The sequence below is a fragment of the Amblyomma maculatum genome, chromosome 3, assembly GCF_055883805.1.
Source record: "Amblyomma maculatum isolate TAMU_Amacu chromosome 3, ASM5588380v1, whole genome shotgun sequence".
Classification (NCBI taxonomy): domain Eukaryota; kingdom Metazoa; phylum Arthropoda; class Arachnida; order Ixodida; family Ixodidae; genus Amblyomma; species Amblyomma maculatum.
This window is the reverse complement of record NC_139346.1, coordinates 83,650,880-83,676,918: the sequence shown is the minus strand read 5'-3', so window position 1 is coordinate 83,676,918 and position 26,039 is coordinate 83,650,880. Positions and strand designations below refer to the sequence as shown.

The 26,039-nt window shown below is 44.5% G+C and overlaps 1 long non-coding RNA gene and 1 pseudogene across 1 annotated transcript; both read right to left on the bottom strand.

Annotated features, from left to right (window-relative positions):
• Positions 1–224: 224 nt before the first annotated feature.
• LOC146195136 (uncharacterized) lies at positions 225–1,305 on the bottom strand (annotated as a pseudogene).
• A 7,115-nt stretch (positions 1,306–8,420) lies between these two features.
• LOC146195135 (uncharacterized) lies at positions 8,421–18,260 on the bottom strand. Its single transcript, XR_014705964.1, has 3 exons — positions 18,102–18,260; positions 17,001–17,049; positions 8,421–8,653 (listed from the first exon to the last, which is right to left on the bottom strand). It is a non-coding gene; the product is annotated as an uncharacterized LOC146195135 (long non-coding RNA).
• Between the last annotated feature and the right edge of the window lie 7,779 nt (positions 18,261–26,039).

Below are 26,039 nucleotides of genomic sequence, written 5' to 3'. Positions count from 1 at the left end.
GGCTTGCAAAGATTTTTGCTCCAACCGGGCAGATCAATTCTGCGGGTCCTGCCGACAGTGCCCAAATTTAACTCGAGTATGGAGCCCACGGAATTCACTCTGCCATGGTTCGGACCTCTCCCAACGATGGCTATCTCCTGAAGCGCTCCCGTACAGCCCTTGCCTATATGCAAAGGGGTCCATAGCACGCGAAGAACCAGTAGTGGCAGCGACGTAGTCGTGCCTTATGGACTGGCCACGGGGGCATGCCAAGCCAAACCAGGTTCAAGGCCCATGGTGGCGGTGGCACGTACGTGCTTTCAGCAGGAAGGGCGTCATGAATTCCGGGTGCCTTCCGTACAAGCTACTCAGGGGTTTCGAATGGGCGCCCGTAAACAATGCACTATGTAGGGTGGCTGTCGAACTACCCAACTTGCTTTGTCCTCTCGGTGGCTCTTGAGGCCGCTTGCCGATGCAGTTCCTGCATTGCCCGAACGTACTCGAGTAGGTTTTCGTAGGGGAGCTGGGTTCTTAACTCTAGCTCATGCTGGACTTGTTGCCCACACCCACGGATTAGAAGGTCAGCTCGGAAGCGTGTAATTCTCAAGACGTGAAAGGCGACTGAAGCCTCCACTGACGTTCGGCGGCCTCCTACAAGGCCCACGGCTGGAGCAATGCCACCTTATTTGCTTCTGAAGCGCCAGTGGCTGTCATGTATGCTTGCAGCCCATTTAAAAAGTCTGCCACTGATTGATTGTCACCATCCACGTTGGGCGCAGTTGCAGAATGTAGCTTGCTCCTCTCCGCTCATAGGTAGATCTACCTACGGGCGGAGAGGAGCCAGCTACATTCTGCGACTGCCTTGCTGCGTTTGTCTTGCTCGAGCAAGACAAACGAAGAAGAACTTATCGAAAGAAGTGCAAGTTTAATGCAACAGTTGAAACAGAGCGAGAACACACACCACCGACCGCACTCAGGCTAGCAGGCACAACTCCCCTGCCACGTAATTGCCTTGCCTCTTTATTATGGCAGGCTGTGGACATGTGCAACCCTCATGCGCACCACACCAACAAAGGTCTCATCGCTGTTGCGTTACGTGTACGGGCCGCTACAAGGTTAGCCAGATACGTTTGGAAGATTGGCGGATAAATAGCAGGGAGGGGTCACATGAAAGCGAAATCAAATTAAACCAAGTCTAAATGTAAAGTCGTTAAAGATGAACGGTTACCTAAGTTAAAGAACATAAAAAGACTGGTTGAGCATAATAAAAACTATCACCACCCCATTTCAAAGGCGACGCTTCTCACGTCCATCCATCACATCCATGACTGTCGAGCCGTTTCCATTTTTTAGCACAATGTGGAGATGGGAGGAAATAACCATTATCATACGTGCCAACGCCTGACCGTGTGCGTGTTTGTAGCCTGTGTTTGCTGTGTTCCTAATCCGTGCTGCATAGGCGCTTGCGACCAAAGTATCTACAATGTCTGGGTGCAATTGTGTGCTAAACTGTCGCTCCTATGCCAATGGATCCAACGCGCAAGTGTACAAGTTTCTGTCGGACTCGGCTCAAAATGCAGTTGGACAAAGGCTGTGCCGTGCAAAAATTTATTACCGATGGAGCGCACTGTGGTAAAAAAGCGTTCTTGTTTGCTTCTTAATACTCGTGCTGCCATTCATCACTATTTGATTTAACACAGCGTATTAAAGCGTAGGCGTGCCCAGATCGAGCACGCAATTTGGACAGCACAACTAATAATAATCGAGTAGCATTCGCCCTGTTTTGAGTGCGGAACAATAGTTTTGGAACCTAAATTATTTTTTATGAAAACAATTTTAGTTCGATAGTGCCTACGCGATCGTAGTTGCCGTAGTAAATGATTGGTTTAACATGGCAATCGCTGCTCCAAGCTTAAGCAGCTTTTTTTTATATTTGCGTTGCAGTTTTGTAACCAGCCCTTCCGTGAAAGCGACCTCGTATTCACAACAAGCTACAACCAGCGTCGTCAAGGTCACATTTCTGAGTAATACCTCTGCCCACCGTCCTCATCTTTATCTATCCATCTAACAATAAATCTGCTCTGTGATGAGTTTTGTGCCTGCCGTAATGTTTATACAAGTAACTCTGAATGAAGGTGAAAATTTCCTCGCAACTTCATGCCTGCCATTGAAGCAAATGCGAGGTGGATTGTGTCAAACTTCTCATATACTTCAAAAGACTGGCAATATTAGATAACATAGAGGAAACAAGTATAACCCTCTTCATCGCTAGCACTAAAAATTTCAAGAAGCAGCTCCAGAGCAGCGTTGAATAAAAAAAAACGCTGCCGCGTATTGTTATGCCGCCTTTCAGTATGATCTCACGACGATGCCGTCACATAAGCTTGCACAGGCATTGTAGTAGTCTAGGAGGTGTTGGGCAAACCCCGCGCGGCGCCGATTCACGCATGCGCGATGCGCAGCGGCAGTAAACATCACCGAACGCTATCACGTGGTCTAATCACGTGGAGACCGACTCGCTCCCTTTTCTTTTTATGACTAGGCTTCAAGAGTATCGCCGCGTGCTCCCTCTTAGTTTTTCCTTCCTCCATGTTGCCATGCAAACGAAACGAAGTGGCCTGATGGGGTTAGAAATGGAGGAGTCATCTACGTTACCTTTGTTTTTGTCTTAATAAATAAAGTTTATTCACTCACTCACAATCCAAATAGGGCAAGTTTATCCTTCAATCGTTCTGCTGCCGGTGAGAGGAAGTAAAGCGAATGTCATCTTACAACTTAAAGGAAGTGAATAGGCCTAAAAACTAAATAACATTGACGAATTCTCTCCGAGGCGGGTGACTCGGGCGCCGCCATGTTGACGACCCTATTTTTCCTCGTGTCCCCAGGAGCGCTCACGCAAAATTCGTACGTAATGCTCGAGCTTAAATAGCCCATCGCGCATGCGAAGGGCTATTTTTTTAAGCGATGAAGTGGACGTGGAACTTGAATGCTTCCGGCAGACAGCCATAATGTTTTCATTCGTCCAGTCATTCGACATGATGTGCACTAATTAGTTAAACCATTTACGTCCTGCTGAAGGTTGACATGACCAGTACAGATTTAAATACAAATTATGCAGTCATCGGCGAAAAGTCGAATAGATTGTCTAAAATGAGGTCATTAGAGAATAGAACGCTTTCTAGAGGAACGTCAGCTGTGATGTCACGAAGAGGTAAAAAAAGTTTTTGAAAACCCTCAACTACTTGCGAGATGACGAAGTTTCAGATTCAGGGGATAGTTCAAAATCTATGATAAGTAGCTATTTAATGGCAATGCGCGGCGTGATCAAATGATCAGAAAAAATACGGAAAAAGCAGTCATTTCCAGCCGAGGAGAAGGAGGAGGAAGAGCACAAGAAGAAGAAGGAGAAGAAGGAGGAAAAGTAAAAGAAGAAGTAGAAGAAGAAGAAGAACGCTCGGCCACCGGCAGCTAATGCTTTCGCTCCACATTCGGTTTAGCAGCATTGAACCCTTCACATTTATAGGTGGGCTGATAATTTACGTTCTCGCGTCATAGTCTTAAAGGATGAGTATAAGTGTCCCCAGTTATGTAGCGCCGTATTCTGATAGGGCGTGATAGGGGAATAATGTAGCTGGCAAAAGAAGCTTCCGCCGTTGCTATCGCAATTCAACTAGGGTTAACCACAGTTCAACCACAACAAAAGTTTTGTTTGCCGCTGGCTAAGCCATAAACGTTTATGTTTCTAATTTCTTTTTGACGGGTATCTAGCTTGGAACATTATCTTACATGGCTTGGGCCAGTTTCTAACTGTTATTTTTTTCCAATCTTTCATTTTCCCCACTGTCCTGTTTCGTTGTTGTATCACGTTCCATGACGCATGTCAGGAGATTTGTCTAAGCAATTTCCCTTGTGCGGCTCTTCTGTTCGAAAATCAATCATCATGCGCACTGCCTCACTCTCACCTTTTATATATCCCACTTGGATCAACCTGATTACTTTCAATTTGAGAGTCAGCAATGGTTCCTGTCCTCTACCAACGGCTTTGTATAAAGTTCAAGGTGCCGCACACAAACCAAACCACATTTGCCGCCTATAGTGTTCGAAACGGGTTTTGCCCACAAAATGATGAAACAAGGTTGATAGGAGCCTCTTCCAAGCGCACGCAGTTTGAAAAACTAGGCGACAGTCCGGTGGGCCGTTTATTCATTTTTTTTACTTATAATGTTCGGCTGGGTTTCGAATCAGTCACCTCCCACCAAGACATTGACGCCCAGGCCACTAGGCCACGGTTGCGGTGAAATGGGGACTGCCTTATACACTAGAATAAAGGGAGACTATATAATTAAAATCTGATCACTGATGGCACTCTCTCGATAAGTAAGTCAGAGGACGAATTGTATAGGACTGCTAACATCCAGACAAGCAAAGACAAACGGCAGGTCTACAAATTATTTTTCCTAATAGCTATGTTCAACAGCCTCGGAAATGAACAGCAATTTACAGTACGTTGCGGGGTGCTGAAATTGATAAGGGAAGACGTCTGTTTGGACAGAGAGTGACCGCTGATCCTGATAACGAAAGGGCAACAACCAGAAGAATCAGATTGGGATGGGGCGTATTTGGCAAATACTCTTGGATCATAAATGACAGCTTACCAATATTCCTCAAAATAAAAGTATATAAAAGCTCCGTCTTATTGGTACACACCAATGGGCCACAAGCATGGAAGCTAACGAATATGCTTAACACAAAGTGCGGGCAAGCTGAAAGCTTTGGAAACGAAGAGGGCACGTGCAACGTTAAGATAAAGAAAGGAATTAAAGTAGGTCCGGGAAAACACCGAGTTAATAATTCGTCCTAATAAAAATAGAGATGTACAAATAGGCATCAACAGGTCGTGCAATGTGAAGACAAAGCAAGGCTTAAAAGCAGCTACTAAAGCAGATTTAACAGGACTGGCGTTTGATCTCGATGGGGCATAATTAGGATGCTGCTGCTGATGATGATCGGTATTGCAAGCTTTCGGCAATAAACGATTTTACCCACCATAAGCGCAGAGAACGCGCGCTGATTTTGAAGAGGCCTCGGTGGTATTAGAAGCAAGACTGTAATCAAAAGTTCCTATTTGACGACGATTCTGGTCCCCGTATGTCCAATGAACGGTGGCTCCGCTCAGCTCCTCCCTTCCAATGAGCGCTCAGAAAAGTGAGACTCAGTAAGTTTCTTTATTTGAGAAGGATGTCATGAGGCATAGTGAGAAATGGGATGGGAACATTATTCAAGACAAAAAATGCCCGCAAATTGAGAAGGAAATATGTACGTTAGGCATATTCTTGCTGTTGTTCTTATACTCGCAATTTTCGCATTTGCTTCGGTCACGCGGTGTGGATGGTGATGATGAATTACTGACTCTTTAGGTATAAATTACCTATTACCTATAACTAATTAAGCACTATAAGCATCAAGTACTAAGAACTCTTATATGTATTATTTTTCAGGTGATTTGTGCCTGGTTCTCACATGGTGTGGAGAAGTGAGAATTACCATTTACCTAAATTGGTGACAAATTGTGCTAGTAATCAAGTATTATATTACCAGTTATTAATTCACTTTTGGGTAAATTGTAATAACTAACTGCTAATTTTGCAATATTTAAAAACTAAAGGAAAATTTTAGGTTCACTAATCAATATTATTTGTAATATTTTATCTCCTATATAAATCTTGTGGTGGTCGTGTACTCGTGACGATGGTCTATTTCTTTACGCTCTGGATTGACGGATTTTCAGTGGGGCTCACCTAAAAATGCCTTCATATTAAAAAGCAGCAAATTCCTGTTTTGCCTAAATAGAAGTAAATCCTGTCAGTATCACTACTGTCTATTGTCCATTTCGATAGCCCCGTTCGTGGTCTCACCGCATCCCGCGTCGCTGAGTGTCTTCTGAGCGTATCCATGCTCGACGCGCCCCTGAACGTTGCGACAAAGTGCAACTTTGAAAGCATTTGCCACTGATTGCTGAGAATTTGTCATACCCTCGATGACACAAAGAACGCACCAGCTCGCCCCTATCCGAATCAATAGAGGGATGACCCCTCCTCCAAGGAGAGTGCGGAACACAAAGAGAGAGAGAGAGAGAGAACACGTGTTCGCTGGTGCTCAGCTTGCGTTTTGTACACGTGAGGAAACAACGCATGAGAGGGAAGACGCGAAAGTGCTGGAACTTTTGATGTTGCAAAATGTGTCATAGGGTCCACGTGAATATTATGCGGATCGTGAGCAAAGTCACGCACACAGTGTATGTGCACAGGACAAGTGCACTTCCTGCAGAGTCGATGAATAGGCTGTAACGTGGAATGTGCATCGCGACGAAGTCGATGGGGAGGTGAATCATATTAAACGTCGATACATTCGGAAGGAAAGGGGTCACAGTGCAAATCTCTTGCAAATACAAGGACAATGTGGTGAACTTATCTGCGCTAAATATGTCGCGCAGGGCAAAATGCAATGATAAAAGAAGGTGCTTTATAGACAGCGGAATGAATGCACGTAATGTGAAACGAGTCGGGATACGTTCTGCACCACTCAGGTGGATGCTCAAAACGATACATCTGGGAAAGTAGCGGAGCAAACATCGTTAAGCTGACAGTACTACCACGGAGAAGATATCTTTCAAAGCTGAAATATTCTTCAGGTCGCAGATCCTCGCTCTAAGCGTTTAAAGTTAGGGGATTTGCCTTTCAGTACACGACATCACGTCGTTAACGGTGATCATATTCGCCTCCTTTTGCAGATCCTCATTCGAATATGTACACTTTGCCGCTCGCCTATTACGCAATCCTTTCACCTCTATTATCCCGCACATACTAATTAGCATACAGGGTAAGCTACCCAGTTATGTGAAAAACCAGCGGCAAATATATCTATAGAGCCTCGTTTCAGCCAAGCAGTACGCGGCGCATAGAGATTCGTACTCTTACCTACAGAGGAAAAGCTGTGCCGCCATCTATGGACGTTTCCGTGGATATTCCTAACGACCACTTAAACCACCATGGCCTCATTAGACATCATGGGGCAGAGAGCTACCTCCTGCTGAAATACAACTTTTGGCCACTCCGCTCAAGAATACACGTTGTTCTACAATAATAAAATGTCAGAATATTCAATATCGTGACTATAAATTACAAAAAGGGAGCGAAACCGCATGTAAGTGTGAAATTTGTCCACAATAAGCAATGCGTGTCTCTGTATTATGGTCTAAGTATTCCGCAGCACGGAAAGCAATGTTTAACACATAAAAGCAGCAGTTTAAAAAGCAAAAGTTATTAAAAATATATGAGGTTCATCGATCACTTCAAGAATTTCTTTACTGGCATTTCGAAAAACATAAACCTTCTACAGGCGTCGTCTGCTTTTTCGTCTTCGCGACTATGGCTCTTGATCTTTACGTTCATGTATCGAGATCAGGATGTTTAGTTTGCCACTCTGTGTTCCCGAAAAAATAAAGAAATCCAACTATTCCATACCAGCCCACGATGCTTAGCGCGCCCATGGTGACTCGAGTGCAGCGCCTTTAGCTTTCCCTGTAGGCAAGAGTAAGAAACTACGTACGGACATGCATTGCGTGGCTTAAGAATACCGAGTCTTCTTGGAACGCTCAATTTCCATCTTACCCACCTGGCAGGAAGTAGAGTGCCGAGCCAGAAGCTCTGGCAATGTCACGTCATCTCACAATCCGCCCACCAATCAGTACGTGCCCGTCTCACATGCCAACAATTACCTGCCAGAGTTATGCTTCTGTCTCACTCAGAACGCCGCCAGCGCCATCGCCAAAAATGCTCGATTTTCTGCAGAACGCAGCTATCAACGTTATCGCTTTAGAAATGCAATTAAATTCTGTCTTTAAGAGTATGATGGGACAGTGCGAATGGCTCCCATCTGTATGTGTCCCTGCCAATCCTGGTTCGCGCACATTCACTTGGCTGTTCGCCTAATCAATGGTATTCCTCAGTTTGTGAATAAATTTGTCAATACGTTATTGTAAAGAGTTTGGCGACCCTACACGTCTTCGACGGCTCTCACCGCCTACATGAAAAACCCATCCAAGTCGCAACCATTTCTCTGTAGAGTGCTACTTCAATACGGAATAGCAAAAACAGTTATTTACCCATCAGTTTCAAGTGACAATATGCAATGCACCCTTTCTAAACAAGTGGCGGCTCAACGCAGCTTTTTCTTCTTCTCTTTTATTCAGACTAAGAAAAAACTTTTCCGTGAGTATTTCAGTCTAACGCAATAGTGCTCCTTGCCTCCCTTCCATGCTTCGCTTCAGTTCTGTACCCAGCAGTTACTTCAGCTGCTGGCCTGCACAGCTTTAGTGCTATTATTTCGCGAATGAACGACTTTAGACAATTTACTCAATATTATAAAATGAGAAATATTCATTCTGTTTTTGTTGGTTTATTTATATACCCTCCGAGGCAGCATGATAGGGAAAGCACTTTTTAGTCTACTTGGTGTAGTCATCGCCCTCTTCTTTACCGTATCCTGCGTGGTACAATATGCCGGCTCCTTCGAATAGACCAATGCATTTGTACAGGTATGAGGCATCTCCTCTGGGCGTGCACACGCATTGGCCAGGGCATAATTTCTGCACTTCCGGGTCTCTCTGGTCACACTGGAAATGAAAATATGATATTAAAAACTATCTTATCAAGAAAAGGAAAATCTGCCACTCCATCACATTAGGTTTCAGTGAAATCATAAACTACCGAACCGGTAGCGGCTCCGTCTTTCAACTTGTCGCTATCGTAGCCGCTCATTTTCGGGATCCCGATGATAGGCGAAACACGCTAGCTCGTGAGGTGCATCATTTTTCTCACCTTAATTCGACTCTTTGCCGGAGAGTTGGTCTTATGGTTGCGCAATACGTATCAGCTGCTTAGAGATGCACTTAGCCATACGCGCTTCTCTACTGACATCCCGCGCAAGTACGCCATACGTGTGGAGTCTAGCGCGATTTGAAGGTGACCACTTCACGGCTAAAGTACTGAATAAATTGCTCGAATACGGTTTATTTCGCCTTTGTCGTCTGCTTCATGAATCTCACCTTCGGCGTCGCGCTAGCTCGGATATGCGAGCTGTCTAAACCCGCCCCCCCCCCCCTCTTGCATACTTCGTATTTTGCCTGTTTCGTGCTCGTGTGCTGTGCGATGTCAGAACACTTTACGGGACCCCAGGTGCTATAAATTATCCGGAGCCCTCCACTACGGTGCTGGTTATAGTCATAGCCGTTGTGGAACGTTAACCCGTAAACATTTTGGTCGTCGTGTGTACGTGCCGAGTTATTTTCGGGGTCTGTCCGTGCGTTACTTAATGTTGCCTACAGCGAATGCTGTCGGAGCTGGAGTCTATCCATCATGAACGCTCTAAGCAAGACGGGAAGACGCCTTTTGGTGCAGGCCACTCAGACTTCCTCAAGCTGCCTTATTTCGTAAATTCTGTTTCTTCCAGCACACGAGTCATTAACGTACGTTAAATATGAGTAGATAGATTTTACAATCCTAACATGAAAGATCGTAATTTGTGCGTTAAGACAATAAGATTCTTACTCTGAAAAAAACATGAGAACAAACACCTTTCTTGTAAAGAAATACCTTTGAAGGGTAACAAACGATTTGACAATATACAGTGTCGTCCGGTCTTATAGGGTGAAAACGCGTGCGTAATCGCTCTATTCAGAGCTTCACTGCGTGAGACCGCTTTTTTTATAACATTGTTTATTGCCTCAGGGCATAATGGAATATGCTAAAAAATTAAAAGTGTATTAACAGAAAGAAAAAAGGTTGCCTGTTCTAATAAAGTTCAAGAGAGAGCGATGACAGGGCCCTTGCGTCCAAGCGATGTACGAAGATGAGTTGTTCGGCGAAAGACCCACTGCCGCCAGGTGCCAAATTCTCGTCGGCTTCAGTGCCGGGCAAACCCACAAGTGGTGAATATCTGCCTCAGGATCTTGTGACTTGCAGACAGGACATCCTGGACTGTGATATAAACATTGATATTGAGGCCATGCTCGTGTTACAGCAGGTGTGAGGGCAACTCCGACCTGGATCCTCCGTAGCGCAACCTCCTCAGCGCGGGTAAGACTGCTGGAGAGGGTTACCGCCCACGGTGGGATAAGAGCACGTGTGCGGCGCCGGAGGTGCTCCTTTCTTGTGAGAAGCAAAGTGGCCTCATCCACAGTGAGGAAGCGTGTCATTGATGAAGGTAGAGTCGCCTGTCGGGTTGCAGAATCTCCAGAGGTTTGCAAACTGAGTAGGTCGCGTGGAACCCACTCAATTCTAATGGTTTGCGTGATGCGAGCCGCCAGATGATGTATATTCTGGCAGATTTCTGGGCTGCGACTGACGCGTCGGAGCAGACGTATTGCTTGTAGGGCGTCGGTGCGGATGACAATTTTGGCTGTAGGTACTACGGTTGTGACGGATAGAGAGCGAAGCGCGTCTTGGACGGCAACTACCTCAGCGCAGAAAGAAGGAGGTTTTGCAAATTGGCATCTGGATGTGCTATTAATCGCCGGCTTACAAGGACAATGAATTGCAGTTGTCGTTTCACATCTGTCAATGCTGGAATCTACATATACAATTATTGAGACTTGGGGTAGTTTGGTGTCTTACTCTGCGGTCCTTTCACAGGGGATGATGCCGCATAAGATGTGATTGGTCTATGAAGTTCAGTACGTTCGTTCTTGCTCAGCTGAACAAAACTCCATGGAGGAATAACAGGCGATAGCGGCGGCAATATGGTGTGCGATGAACCATAGGACCGGAGTGCTCGCGGTGAGTGCAAAAGGGTCGCCTTAAGGCTACGAGCATCACGGCGTTGCTGTACCAGTTCATGTAATGTGTTGAGCTGAGCGTTCTCGTGTAGTGCCATGACCGGTGTGATGCGGGGGGGACAAGTGATGGTGCTCATGGCCTCTCTATTTACTGCTTCTAGACGATCTTGTTGAGTTCTTGTCAAGTGCTGAAACTGTGATTGATAAATGAGGCATGACTACAGATCCGCTGTCACCAAATGCCGTGCGACGTGGAAGCGAGCGCCACCGGATTTAGGAGCAATACGTCTTATTAGGCCCAAGGTCTGCATCGCTTGCTTTTTATCCTGAGAAAGCCAGGCGGTTCCCGTTTCCGACTGATGAATCGACAATCCCAGAATTTTCAATGTCTAATTTTCGTGAAGGGGGATTCCAGATAGTTGGAGACGGATCGGCGTCGCAGCGAGTTTTCGGTGCACCGGTTGGCGACCGACATGAACATATAGTTTTGCTTGTGGAAAGCTCTAGACCGACAGATTTAACATAGTTGTAATATCCAAGGCGGACTACAAGGCTGCCGCTTGAGTAAACAGGTCATGGTGTATACTCCACGCCGTAATATTATCAGCATAGAGCAAAAAATTAACTTCGGGGACATTATATAAGCGCCATGGAATAGGAATGAAAGCAATGTTAAACATCGTTGGTGACAGTACCGAGCCCTGGGGTACACCGCGAACAGGAACAAATGATCCGATGGAATCGCCATTAAGCCGTATTGCAGGTCTTCAGTTTTCAAGGAAGGATTTTACGAAATTACGTACCCTAAGAGGGAAATACAGCGTGTAAATACAATTCAAAATGGCGGCGTGGCTAGTGTTATCATACGCCTTTTCGACATCCATCGCGAGAATATGGTACGCACATTGCGGCTGTGGGTTGACGACTTACGAGGCCAAAACAGCCAGCCCGTCTTCAGTGCCATGAATGGACGGAAGCCAATTTGTGCGGGGTGGTAGTAACCGTGGTGCTCCAGCCACCAGGACAATCGTGTGGCTAACATTTTTTCTGTCAGATTGCACAGTGTTGACGTTAAAGAAATCGACCGAAAGTTGCCAAGGTCCGTCGGCGGCTTCCCTTGTTTTGGAATTGGGATCACAATGGCTGATTTCCAGGTCTCGGGTACAGAGCCGTCAAGCCATACCTTATTAATGGCGTCCAGTATAGTTGAGGGAGTACAGCGTTACTCAGGTTCTTGTACACTTCGTATGGAATGGCATCCGGACCTGGTGATGTCTTCCGTTTGGCCTCATCTAATGCTGCATGCAACTCAGACATGGCGAAAAGACTGGAAATAACATCGGTGTCGTCTACTGTTGGCAGTCTGCCTATGCGTGCTGAAATCCTTACAACGTTAGAACTGGTAGTTGCGGGACATACTTCGGAAAAACCTTCCGTGCTGCTTCTCTGGCAAAATCATCCGGAGACAAGTTAGCTGTGAAGCATGCGGTAGTCGCTGCGTCGGGGCAACAGCGACCTTGTTCCATTGCCGGGAAAGTTCGCCAGATAGATGCATTTCATGAATTGGTATTAAACTGCTCACACCAAGTATACCACTGCCGTCGATCTAGATCCCTTTCATACTTGCGAGCCTTAACTGTTATATAGTTCACCCTTGCATGTGCCTGAGCTGATGTAGGGTCTCGTGAAGCTACCAGCTCGGCTTGTCGGCGAGCAGCCCACAAGTTGAGCAGACCAATGTCAGGAACCGGTCGATCGACATCTGTTCATGTGCTAGTTGTAACAGCCTTGTCTAACACGCACTTTATGCGGTGAACAAGCAGTGGTGACACCTCCACAGGTAGGTCTTGCAGAATAATGCGGAAACTATCCCAGTTGATCGCCGTGCATTTACGGCGTAACCGGCGGGATCGTGATGGATGGACAGCAATGATGAATGGGTGATGATCACTTCCCCAGCAATCAGGTTCAATGCGCCACGAGAGAGGGCCAGGGCCAGACCACCACATCAGATCAGGACCATTGTTGTGCCAGGATTGTTCAGAAGATAAATACCGCATCAATGAAGGTGTCCTGCACACGCCTACCACGAGGGCTTGATGTACGATACCCCCAATCTTGCCGTGCAGCATTGAAATCGCCTCCGACTATAATCGGGCAACTGGAGTACTTCCTACGCACAGTCAACAGTCAGCCCAGATTAATACTTGACGGAGAGCCACCTGCTGGCCTGACGTAAACAGGCACTACCACAACAGTTGCCTTTGGCAATTTAACAGCAACTACGACAACCTCCTGGTATGAGTTGCACCAGTTGTTCAGAGAGAGTCACACGTGAGAGAAACGTGTCACACGGAGGGGAAGCAGTGTGCACACGACGGTCAATCATCGATGGGGACGCGTATCCACAAAAGCCTGGAATTGTTGGCAAAGCGTTGGTCTCATGATGTAGCAGGGCCCACACCTTAAGCTCGTGCAAACAAAGGCGGGTTTTGAGCTCCCCCACTTTAGTGGAGATGCCTTTGCAGTTCCATTGAAGCACACCAGAAAAGCTTGTAGAAGTCATCCTTCGTTAGGAGTCCAAGCGCTGCAAGAGAACAGATGTCAGGTTAGACAGCTGTGTCACCATGACACGGATCACGGATGCTGTAGAATTATCTGAGATTGCAGAAGACACTCTAGGAGTAGCACTGAGGGAAGTAGCTGAGCGGGACATAGTCGGTGGTATTTCAGCATTTTCATTTGCGGTGCTAGATCACTCTGTAAGCCTTCGACGTGCAAGCAGTTCACGATGCTGTTAAAGCTTAGCAACTTCTTCCAAGAGGCGTGCAATCAGTTGTCCACTTCTGTCATGTCATCGTTGGGAGGTTCTGGTATTCAATGCTGTTTTTTAGGCTGCTGGCGTCGGCGGTCCTTACGAAATATCTCGCTATATGTCTGCGGCTCAGCGATTTCATGTGGCTCTCCAAGTTCTGGCCACTCGTCTTCATCACATTGGAGAGCGTCAAACCGGTTGTAAGTATGCACACATGCTGTATTTACATTATGAGACCATTGCTTAGAATTGGCAAGGCGCATCTTTTGTGTTGCCTCCTGTTGAGGTGGGAAAGGGCAGGATCTACGCATGTGGCCAGGGCGGAGGCAACTGTAGCAGTAGACTGCACTGGGCTTGTGTAGGCGAGGCCGTAAAATACAACCGTAATAGTACAAGTAGGCTGGTCGCGTTGGTGGGCCTTGCGGGGTGACAATGCAAGAGCTCCCCTTTCCCATGTAACGTGCTTGAATCACTTGGTGTGTGGGACAGTATAATTCACGCTGAAGGGCGGCCTGGTCCTCATTAATGTCAACATTGTAGACAACGCAGCGTTGTAAGTCTGACCCCTCAACTAAGTACACCTGTACTGGCACTGATATCTCATTGGTAACTGTAATACACCGTAGCGTTTGTGGACGTTCTACGGCAGTCAAAGTCGGGAGCCACACAGCAATGGTGTTGGATTTCTTTCTGGCCGTAAAGCCGCGAAAGCCTTTCGTTCCGAGACATGCATCCAGGTTCGCCTGTACAATCCTGTTTGGTATATCTGAGAGGCTCTTGATTGCCAGAGATTTGATTGTTACTTTGAAGCTCGCTGAGTTGAGGTAGCCAGAACAGCGTGGTCGATCGTTAAGCAAGAAGGCTTGCCTTGAGAGGCACCGCTAGCAGAGCAGGAACCCCGTGCAGCGTCTGCAGAAGGACGCTTTTTAGAAGCACGAACACCTGGCTACACGGATAGCGGAGCCGATGACAGGTGCATGCGAGTGCCCGGCCCTTCGTGCAGTGCGGCTTGAGGTCGATCCAGGATTATAGGCTGAACAGCCATAGCCGTATTGCGCCCAGAGGGAAAATCGCTCACTGTCTGGCGTACATGTGTGGGAGGTGGGACAGGCTCTCTAGGTGGCGAAGAGGTAGCACGAATCTGCACGTCTGGCCCATGCTCAGGAACTGCAGGTAGTGCCGTTGAGGCCAGTGGCGTCGACGAATCTAACTCCGCCACCGTGTCACCGAGGGCGCTAGGCCTAGCCTCGGTGCACAGTTCAGATGCACAGGAATGACTTGTTCGTCGAAGCGAAATAGCAAGATTTGCGAAGATCCACTTAGTGGTCTCTCAATGCCTGTCCCAATGTCCTTCAATATGCGGCCGTGTATTGCGCAATGGCCATTCAAAGAGAGTTACCACATTTTCAAGAGTTCACTTTAAGTGTGGATGACCTACATATTGGACAAATTTTGAGCTGACTTACAGCTTCAGAAAACATAGTTAACTCTATAGTGCTTTCTGCTAGTTCATTGCAATTTATAACGAACATATTTATTTCAGGGCATTTGTGATTGGTGGACTAATAGATTTTATCATCGATCGCATTCCCGGAATTTTCGTGATGGATTAATTGCTCTATATATTGAGGGAGAGCACGTTTTCTCTCCCGGTAATACTAAGTATCTTTATGATGTGGACAAGCCGATATCAAGCGAGATAAACTTGAAGCATCCTTTAGTGAAATCTGTTTTAGGCTTCCTGTGGCACGGAGCGCTCATAGGGCTGATCACACAAAAAATTGGCGACGAATACGGTACTTCCTAATGCGAAATTTGAGTGCAGCTCGTCAGCTTTTTCAGCTTTTCGATAGATTGAGACAAAGAATTCGAGCAAGACATGTATGTACATTTATAGACAACTAGTTACGAGGGACAACGGCAATGGCGACGACGACGCGAAACCCAAGAACAGGCGCCAAAGAGCCTAATGTTGAAAGATGCCATTCGAGACATTTTTTGAAAAGCGAAGTTTTTTTTTTTTCCGTGGTGAACTAGGTGTATATACTGAAGCTACATCAAAATATGATGATTTTCTGTGTGAGTGTGTAAATTCTCGGTTACTATAAATGTTACCCTGCAGTTCGGTGTGGGCGCTCGCATTATCCATGAATTATCTTTGCAGTGTGTACCATGTGTGGTCACGTCTTCCACTTGAGCTCTGAAATGCCTTTCATATTTGGTTCACAGAAATTGAAAGGCGCACACTGTCACACTTGTTTCTGTGAGCACCAGAATCGCGCTGTTAAGGAAGGAAGAAAGGTGGGAGTGAAAGTGGAGCTGGTTACGGGGGACAACGCCGATGCCGCGTAACCCAGGAACGGGTGCCAAAGAGCGACGCTCTAAAATTAAATTCCAAGAGCTCTCGCTGATCTACACTGCAGAAATTCGAAATCCTCACCGCTGCTCATGCACACGGTACATAAAGTTTGCTGAATCATTACCAACTAAATGCACCGTCATTATTATTATTGCTAATGACATCATTCTCATTATCACTAATTGCAGCGTTATTGTCATCCTCATTGTAGTCAAAGGCAATTATGATGTGCGTTGCACGATCCCGGGCTTGGCGTAGTTGGTTGAAGTGTTCAGCTAGGGATCCGAGGGTCGGAGGTTCGGTTCCCGGGGCAGACCGGATTTCTATTTTTCTGATGAGCTTGATTTCGGTTTAAGAGTATGACGTCATTTGATTGACAGCTATAGTGTGACCGAACGAACGCCGACATATGAGTCAATAAAGACTTTCGCCTTACGCCGCATTATCTTAGAATGAAACAGGTTCGAAAGGAATTGTTTTAGGGCTATCAGTTATGCATAGTATAGAATTTACCGCGAATAATTTGATGTAAAGACTCGGAAGAAGGTCTCTATTCACAAGACAATCGTTTAGCAAATTGTTAGCCACGATGCTCAATTTATCACCTTTAGTTACATTTTGATCATTATGTTCTGTATACGGTATATTTTAGTACATTGTATAGCACGGAACACAAAACTTTTTTATTTTATTCCTGCTTTTTATCACGCTTGAAGAGCGCTGCCATCATAGCTCTTAATCAGGGCTGGAAGTAGGAATGTGTAAAAAAGCACAACCAAAATTACTAATCCTAGGTACTAGATATTAGATTATTAAGACGAATAGGCACGCGCAGTTGTGCGTTTTTGGTTCTTATTGATTCGCCAAACATTTGGGTAGTGCTTGCTTAGTATTTCACCAATTTTCCGAAATAAATTATTTCTGTTCCTCGCTCAGGACATTCTTGGGCTAACAGAGGCTGGAAAATTCAAGCCAGAAATATAAAAGTGTGCAAGCTTCATATCCGCACTTACATTGGGAACACAGGGTTCACGGGGCTCTCCTCGCACATAGCCTGTTTTCCTGAAACAAAAAAGCGAAGTAATTGTCCTGGGCATCACGGGAAACAGTTCTTTCATTTCCAAGAGAGAGCCTACAAGACTACCGCCAAGAAGGGGAATGCAATGTGAAGAAAAATGAAAACTCCTTGAAGAGAACTAACTGACAACGCTACGTTAGTACAAGCTCTGCATTGTTTCGAAATGTGTGTGTCCGCAGGCCACATATACGAGCTGCGATGAATGGAGAACGCCATGGTTGATTTGGTATGTCATATATTTAATACTCAAACTAATGAGACGGTCAGCAATATTTGGGGCACACTTAAGCTCCGCCTACAAGAGTTATCCGGCTCCCGTCCCGCCTCCACTAGCGGGTCCTTGTTCACACACCCAATGGTACTCCTTATTTTATCAATAGCTGAAATTATGCGTCCATTATTTAATATCGTGCACGTGACAATTATAGCGTACAGTTATGACATATCAAGTATTTGAAAAGCCAGACGACGCATTTAAGGTGGCTTACCCAAGCGAACCTACTGAACGATATCGATTCGCGGTATAAGTTGTGTGTCTGCCAACATTGCTCAACATAAGCAAATACGGCCGTCCGATACTGGCTCGAAGCCGCACTTTCATTTGGTGCTGTGATCCGATTTCCCGGGTGTAGTAAATAACTACAGCACTACAGTAAAGTTGGACGCATGAGAAAACTACACAATATTTTGTCATATTCTTCACGCGACTCTGCCATTTTTTTTCAGTGAAGTCCAATTTTATGCCGTGCAAAAGAACGTTTAGCAGATTGCCCATGGCCCAACTCTGCATGTACTAGTCTCTTAATTGAAAACTTTCTAGCAAGCTCACGTCAAACATTTCCAACCAGAGCTCGCGAGTGCTGTACTATTCTGTTTCAGTGGAGTTAAACACTAGTTAACGTTTTTCGTTAGGGGAAAGAGTGCTGTCTTGTCGGTAAACTTTTCGACGTATCCCAATGTGCTGTTGCTATATAAACCATAGCTTGGCGTCGCATGAGTTTAAGCCTAAACCTCAAATCAAATAAGGCATACTTACTCTTCGCATCGTACCACGCCAATCACTAGAGCGAAGCCAAGAATATACAGGGCGTGCATTGTTTCTCGAGGGAGACGGAGTGCTCGGACTACGGCCGTTCTTGATTTGATGTGAACAGGCTCGAATTATGAGCGTTTTATATCTATAGCGTAGGGTATAATTTCAGCTTGAAAGGTTGGAAATGGGCCGAAAGGTTTGCATTTTTCCTAGGTATTCCACCGCGTTTCAAATTTCGTTTTATTGAAATATAGTATTACTAATAACATTAACAGACTAGTCTTCTATGTTTCGCCTAAGCGCATCGCCTAAAAAGTACCGGATATAATTTCTTTTATTACTGTTAGACACATTAACCTGAGCAGAAAAGAAAATAGAGGACATACCAAGCATGTAATCTCAGAAACAAAAATAGCATAGATGACGATCTGGTCTGTCCTGAGCGAGTTTACTCGTAAAAGAAAAACGAAGAGAGGAAGATTATTCAGCAGAAAATTTTAGTTCCGCATAAACTATTTTGAAAGTTGCCATTCATAAAGTTCATGTCTTTATACGTGAGGGGAGTCATTTCAAACGAGAAATGCCACATACCGACAGATGTCTGTGAGGAGGGGGACGAAGCAGCCCTAGAATATTATACGAGAGCGGCGGTCATTAAAGGAAATGATAACATCTACAAAAGCATTCGGGACACTTAAAGGCCACCTGAAACGAAATCTTACTTCACTCAAAATCGCTCCAAATCTTTTTCATGCGTCATAAGAAGTGTCGTGATCAAATTTTAGGCTCGTCTGAAAAAAATTACCAAAGATATAGAATTGACTGATTTATTGAAAACTTTATTTCGACAAATATAGGAGGCTCCCCTACTACAAAGCTCAGACTCGAGTAGGCGCAAGGGACTAAGAAATTAAAAGCGCTCGAGAATATGTCGAGTCTTAGCGGCTTCCGCTGCCAGGCGGGTGGCTTCTTTTTGGTATTCAGGGTTTGCACTTTCAAGGAGGGATTCCCAAGATCCTATGTCTAGAATGTTGGCTGTAGCCTCAAGTGAAAATGGGAATCGCCGTATGATGTGATCTAGTCTGCCTCTATGTATATAATATTTTCATTTATAGCGTCCTCTGTCATCTACTTTTAGGTAGTGCAGCCATATGGGGTAGTGGTTGTTTGCTGCCTACAGCCTTCACAGGCTTTTTATTTCTCCGTTGTTTAATTGTTTGTATGATGTGGAATATATTACTGCTAAGCCTGTAATATTCGCACACTTCGTTATTTGTTTTATCCTCTCCCCGTGCTCTGGATTGTCGAGCCTCTCTGCGTTCGCCCTGAAGTAGATATAGGAGGTTTAAGGCTCTTTTGCAGATGACGCGTCCCCTTGGTGGCGTGTCGCACAATTAGGCAACTCGCCGGATATGATGTAGAACCGAGCACGGAGAGCTGACTAGCAGACGACGTTCGTGCGCCAATGGCAGACTGTGAGAGCAGGCGGTAGTGAAAGAAGGAACATTCCGACTCTGCGGTTATCGATGTTTTGTGTATTCCAGCAGATACTGAGTGCCCCAACGGCGGGAACCATGCCGAGCCACTCTGCAGCCTCCGAGATCGCAAATACGTGCTCCGTATCTGGAGTAAGCCTGCATCAGTTTCCAAACATCAAAATGTGAAAGCAGTGGGTGTCAGCAATGAAAAACAATACATGGAAGCCGACGAAGCATAGCTGACTTTGCTCTGCTCATATCAAAAGCGTCGACTTCCCCGATTCAAAGCCTTGCTACAAGTCTGCCGTTTGCATCGTTTAAAAGGCTTTTGTATGCAATGCCGCCCCGCTGACTGTAGCTACAGCATTTGAATTTATGCCTGTATGTACATACATTTAGAGGATGGAAGTGAACGAGGCCAAGTCTTGTACACCGCTCTCCGACTTCACGTTAGCTGTCGAATGCATCCCCTTTGACAGCACTACTCTTGGTCGTTGTGATAATACACCACAGTCACGAAACAGATCAACGTGCTCCCGCAACCAATGGCCTTATTTTTGTTAGGAACTGTACAGTACAGCTAAACGAGACGTACCCATATCGTTGCTGCAAATCCAGTTTTCAGGGCCTTCATTAATACGTACAGCTCTCTTCGCTTCGAATAGTTGCACACATCAGTCGAACGGGATCCTGCCGCGGGAATTCGCAACGCCAAGCCCATTCGACACGCTCCGTGTCATCGCTGTTCTTCGGGCGGTTCCATTACATTGGTGAACGCACGGCTCACGTTGCACATTACAGAAAGCAGTCCTGAGGCTTCCCACATTTCGGCAGCGCAAAACACGACTCGTAATGATCTCTACGCAGTAAACTAAAGCGATTTCTCAACTGCTATATCGACGGCCTGGGAAAAAATGACTCAAATACGCCCGGTTCTATGCCACTTCCGGCGATCTGTAATGGCCGTCTTTTTTCCGCTTTCAGTTTTCGAGAACGGCGATTCCTGAAATACGATTCTTACGTAGTCATTTCAAAAAACACCACTATTTTGTTTTTAGCACTTCCTTTTGACGTACTACAAGAAAATGGTCCACTTAAGCAATTTAAATTTTCCTTACAGTCAGACTTTAAGCTCCGCCTTTGAGAGCATGACGAGACACTGTTGATGGCAGCCAGTCTCTAGCTTTCCTTGCGGATCTTATTTCGCGTACATGCACATTGTTACTCGCCCTATCAATAATCGCTTAATTTGCACAGTAATTATCTCGCGCACACTTCTTAAAATGCAATACGCTTAATTATTCGGAGAAATTGAGGTGTGCCCTGCACAAACGAAGGAAGCTGGCTAGGGAGGTCTTCAAAGGGGTGATTTAGGAATATTGAGATGTTTTCTGCGGGCCTATTATTATTCGAAACAATTGGTCTTCCTAGTATGCCTGTGGTAAACAATGCTTCTGCGGAAACCTTGTGAATTTTGGGAAGTAATTAAACTTGACATGCTTGTTTGTTCGATGGCTTAAGAAATTTGTAGTCTGTAATTAGTTCCCTGGCGATTATATCTCCTATTTTATTCTGGGTGACTTCACTGAACGATTCGGTCAGACCAGTATTTAACTTTACATATTGGCACGAGTTGTTATGCTGTCTACTTGCCTCCTTTTTGTAATTTTCAACTGGTAGAATCCCTATGCTGCCCCCTTTGTGGGACAGCATAGTGATAGGGGCAGCATAGCTATGTAGACAGCATAGTGATTCTCCTAGTTGAAAATTACACAAAAAAGGCATATCAACAGCTTAACCAGTCTGAAACTTTAAATACTGATCTGACAGAACCGTTCAGTAAAGTCATCCAGAATAAAACGGGAGATCTATCCGCCAGGAAACTAATTACCGAGATTGACTATAAGTTTCTTAAGTTATCAAACAAACAAGCAGGTCGATTTTACCTACTGCCCAATATTCACAAAGTTTCCCACAAGTATTGTTTAGCACAGACATACCAGGAAGGCCAATTGTTTCTAACAATAATGTGCCCACAAACAACCTCTCAATATTCCTAAGTCACCACCTAGCTGACCTCCCGACTCGGCTTTCTTCAATGTTGCAGAACACACCTCACTTTTCTCGAATAATTGAGCGTATTAATAACACGACCAATCTTGCAGATTACTGTATACTTGTCAGAATTGACGTCACGGCACTCTACACTAATATTCATATCAAGGAAGGTACCGACGCCCTCTCTCAATTATTATTCAACAACCCACACCCGCATGTCTTTGAAGCTTATCGATCGCTCTTTAAATTAGTCCTAACATTAAATTTTTTCCAGTTCGATTCATCCTATTATCTGCAGATTTTTGGATCCAGTATGGCTACTCCATCCGAACCGACTTACGCGAATATATTCTTGAGAGTTCTAATATCCAATATACTAAATTCATTTCCGGAAAAACCACTTATACACCTCCGCTATATTGACGATATTTTCATGATATGGCAGCATGGATCAGAATCATTCCAGTCGTCCGTCTCCAGTTTAATGCCCATCATAGTAGCATTAGATTCACTTGTCTGACCTCAAAATTCAAAGTCGACATTCTCGACATCACGGTATCAGTTGAAAACGGAAAGCATAAAACTTCCTTCTACAGAAAGCTAACGGATAAGCAACAACACCTAGATTTTGCCAGTCATCATCCGAAGCATGGTAAGCAAGAAAAATTCATAGGACAGGCGACACGGCTTTTAAGACTATATAGCGATGATGACTGCCTAAAAGAACTACATTAATTGAAAGCAACACTAATTCAGAGGAACTATCCCGGTAACTCCCTTAAAATGGCCCCCCAAAAAGCAAGCAATTTAAACCGCTACGATGTGTTCACGAAACGACCAAAGGACAGCACTGAACGCCAGGCTTCTTTTGTAACTAAATACTCCAATGCCCTTCCAAACATAAATAATAATCTACGGAAATAGCACTGCATGCTAACTTGTAATGCACGCCTGAAGAAAATACTGCCGGAGGCACCAAGGGCAACGTACAAACGTGATACAAACCTCACAGATATTCTAGTGCAATCTAATGTCGACAGCAAGCATCCAACACAATCACATCCTTGCTCTCGACCCAGATGTAAGATTTGCGGTCATATACAAAATATACCACAGTTAAAATTACTGCAAGTGATTTCACTTTTCACATAAAATCAGGTTTTAATCGCACATCTTCAAACGTAGCTCACCTTCTGGAATGCTTATTCTGTCATAAATAGTAGATTGGAGAGACAAGGCAATCTATGAATATCAGGCTTAATGGCCATCTTCACAAACAGCAGAAACCGCCGGAGAGCAGTTTTCCAGCATTTCAATCAGAAAGACCATAAGTTCGAAGAAATTCTGTTTTCTGTCTGTTTTTATGCTGTTTCCCCCTTACAACAATGCCCCAGTGGGGGCGCTGTTGGTATTCTGTATAAATATATTATTAATTATTTATTAATTAATCAATATATAATTTATTATTTTATATATTTTGCAGTGAAGCTTCAAATCTGCAAAGGACAGAACATAGAGAGAGGCGTATCTAATCCGTAAAGTTAGAACACTGGAACCAGCAGGTATGAATATCTCTAAAGGAACGTTAGAATCCCTTACAGATATTCATCTGCACCTCAACTAGTCGGGAAAACAATCTTATATACAGTTAATTGTACTGTTAAGCGGGGATCCAGGCACTGGTAGCGGGCAATAGTAGCGAGCAGAACCGTAGCGCTGGTGGCTTAACTTGTTGTTGTTGTTGTTGTTGTTGCTGTTGTCCAAATAACTTATGGCACATACCCACAGAGGGGGATCGGCCAAGAATTGGGTAGCAAATTTTTTTTTTTCTTTTTTTTTAATTTTTTAAGTATACTTGCATAAAAAAATGATTTGAGGGGTAGAGGAAAGGACACAGAACGGGAAATAAGTGAAATATAAAATGAAAAGTGGTAACACTCACGGAAGATTGACACTACAATTGTAGAACATGTGATGTTTAAATATTTAGCAAGGCAAACGATTTGAGTCCAGTAAAAAATTCTGCACGGCGGTAAAAACAGACCTGTGACTGTGCCCAAGGATGGTGGCGCCAAATGATAACAATGTCGGGCTGCTTAAACTAAGGTCAAGCTTTTGCAATGGCCTTTCCATCAACTGTTTTCTCAACGTAGTAAAGCGGCGGCAAAACAATGAAAAGTGATCTAATGTTTCTTGTTCACTGCAAAATGCCCAGACGGGAGACAGTGCCAAACCAGACCTGTAAAGATAGAAATTTAAAGGTGGGATGCGGCATCGCAGCCTTGTTAGAGAAATCTCAAGTTGCCGTGAATGACATAATTTTCTATTCCAAGAATAATTTAGATGCAGGTAGTCATCAGATCTTAAAAGATGTCCATTTTTCATATTTATTAGAACGTTTCTCCGAAACCTCGCTGCGGTGATGTACGCTGTCGCCGGAAGGATAGATAATACGCGGCCATTAAGGGACTCTTTTGCCAAATTTTCAGCATATTCATTTAAAGTCACATTGCTGTGGCCTGGTACCCATACCATATGTACAATTTTCAAATGTCTAGAGATCAGGGAGACAAAGGTTTTTACTATTGCAGAATCCACCGACGAAGAGAGAGATGAACACAACGATAGAGAGTCAGAAATTACAGCCACTTTAGAAAAAGAGGAGTCTAATTTCCGTAAAGCGAGTACCACCGCCAGAAACTCCGCTTCAAAAATTGGGGTAAAGTCCGGAAGCCGGACAGAAAAAGACCAGTCTAAATGTGGACAATATATACCCACACCCGCCTTTTCATTACTTTGAGATGCATCAGTAGCTACTACTAAACTAGCAGAAAGGCTTCTTAAATGATCTTCCAATAATCTGTTTAGAATAACGGATGATAAGTTTTTAGCATTATTCGGGAATATGTCGTCAAAGACAATTTCAATAGATGAACCGATGGTTTGTATGGGTAGAATACTAGGAAGGGAAACATTTAAAGGGTCCAGCAAATTTTTGACCATAACAACCTGCGGGGTGTCAAATTTAGGCCAATGGACACCGAAAAAGGAGGTCGATTGACAGCAAAAAATACACATAGATCGGTGAAACTCTGATTCATATATCCTTAAGTACGTCTGAACGGTTAGAATTTGTAATCTATATATCAAGGGTGGAATCCGGGATTCAAGGTAGGGCACATTGTTGGCAACAAATTTTGGAAGTCCAAGACACAACCGAAGCGCTTCTCGCTCCAAGAGAACAAGCGGTCGAATTTTATAAGCTGCTGATCCAGAAAACAAGACTGAACCGAACTCTAAAATTGCACGCACATACATAACATAAACCATTAAAAGGACATCTCTCCGCATTCCAGACCTGGGACGACTAATTCGGCGCAACATGCCCACGGCCCGAGCCCCTTTCGTAGCAATACGGTTAATGTGGGGCTGCCATGAAAGATTATCATCATAAGTGACCCCTAAATACTTTAATGATTTAACCTGTGGTATTATTTGCTGCTGATACATTACAGACAAACTTACAGAATCTTTTATATTGAATATGAGGACTGCGCTTTTGTTCACGTTTAATGTGAGACGCAAGACACAGAACCAATTCTCAATAGAGTTTAGGTACGTTTGCAAGTGGAGATAAAGGAATTGAATATGCGATGCAGTTGCAAAAAACGCAATATCATCCGCATATACGTAAGTGCGAACGTCATGATTAACAGGTATTGAGTTGAGCAGTATGTTGAAAAGGACTGGTGAAAGGACTGCTCCTTGCGGCACTCCCCTGGCTTGCTTATATCTGCCAGAATGGACGCCATTTAATGCCCAGTAAAACTCTCGGTTTTGGAGGAATTCAGATATCCAGGCTACTAAATAATGTGGAAACTGAAGAGATTTTAATTTTTGCAATAGAATTCTATGCTCAACGCTATCATAGGCCTTGGCTATAGCTAGCGTTATCAAGGCAGCGTGCATTTTTTGGCGCCGCGCTAAAAGAACTCGACTCTCGAGATCATCATGCGCATTCCAGATGGAACAGTTTTGACGGAAACCAATTTGGCAAGGGCTGAGGATATTTTCTTTATTCATGAATTCCGAAACACGTATAAGTATGACTCTTTCAATTAATTTTACAATGTTTGATGTTAATGCAATTGGTGTAATATTATCAATTGACAAGGCACCGCCTTTATTCTTAAGTAAAGGAATTATTTTGGCAAGTTTCCATTCTGGGTGTATCCAAGCATAATTGATGGAATAATTTACTAGCTCTAATAACGTCTCAGGTGACTCGTCAAAAAGAATTTTTAACATTTTTGAAGTTACGTTATCAGGAGCGGGAGCAGTGGCTGGTAATCCCATAACTATAGGAGAAAGCTCAGAAATGGAAATTTGAGTATCATAAATAACT